Source organism: Otolemur garnettii, unplaced genomic scaffold, assembly GCF_000181295.1.
Source record: "Otolemur garnettii isolate 467f Iridium unplaced genomic scaffold, OtoGar3 scaffold00124, whole genome shotgun sequence".
Lineage (NCBI taxonomy): Eukaryota > Metazoa > Chordata > Mammalia > Primates > Galagidae > Otolemur > Otolemur garnettii.
In genome coordinates this window covers 3,518,769-3,519,836 of record NW_003852519.1, presented here as the reverse complement: position 1 = coordinate 3,519,836, position 1,068 = coordinate 3,518,769, and positions in this window count along the sequence as shown.

Genomic DNA, 1,068 nt, shown 5'->3' with positions numbered 1-1,068 from the left:
TTTTTTTTTTTTGGCACCCTCTGGTTACCTTATTCCCACTAGTTCTAACAGCATTTATGGGGAATAGGCAATGCAGATATTATTGTCCACAGTTAAGAGTTAAAGAGACTGAAAGTCAGCTGTATTAAAATCACTAACAGCAACACCAGCACTGGGACTCAATTTTTAACCTGACAATCCCCTTGATGACTACTGGTAAGAAGCTTGACAAACCTTTTTGCAAAGGGATGGACAGTGATACGTGCCAACTGACCAGACTTTAATATAGAAAAGACCCAACCCTAACGCTAGAAAAAGTGTCGAGCATGCAAATCTCCTTTGCTGTCATCTTTCAGTTTCTGATAAGACTCCCCTGGGAATCACAAAGTCGCATATTTGAAATTAGTCTAAAAAGCATTTTAGAGAGAAAAGGAGTCAGTCTCCTGTCCGGAACAAACTAGATCCCTTGGATAAAATCAAATAGTTCACATTTAATTTTGCAAAAGGGAAAAATAAACCTGTGCTTCAAAAATATTGACAGGTTTTTTTTTTCCTTTGCACTCAGTGACCTGGAAGATGAAAAGAAGGCCCGAAGCCAAATGAAAATATGTCCCTGGTTTTCCACAGGCTGAACTGGGTTTGTGAATGTTGTAGTTAGAAAGCTTCAAAGTCATAATTCAAGTCTCTGCCTGCCTGGTGCACACAGACCTAACAATTTTAAACAATGACATGATTTATTTCCTACACGCTGAAAACAGATATTACTTGTAGAAGTTAAATAAGATCTTGACAGGATAAGCTGAGGTTTTAGATACTTGTGCTCTAGAATTGGCCCCACATGTTCTATAAAGTTTTTCTAGTGTCCATATTCATAAACCTCTAGGTTTCGAAGATCTTCCAGGAGCTGTCGCCTCTCAGCTGAGTCGGTTTAATATCAGAGAAGCTCCCCTGGTTCTGCTAATGCTGGAACTTAGTACATGTAAGTCTGGGCTTTCGAAGATAATTGACAGCAGCCTCACTTGCAAAATGAACTACAAAAGAAGTTAAGATTCCAGCTGATGCTCTAAAATGAAGGCTTCTGGGTGTCCC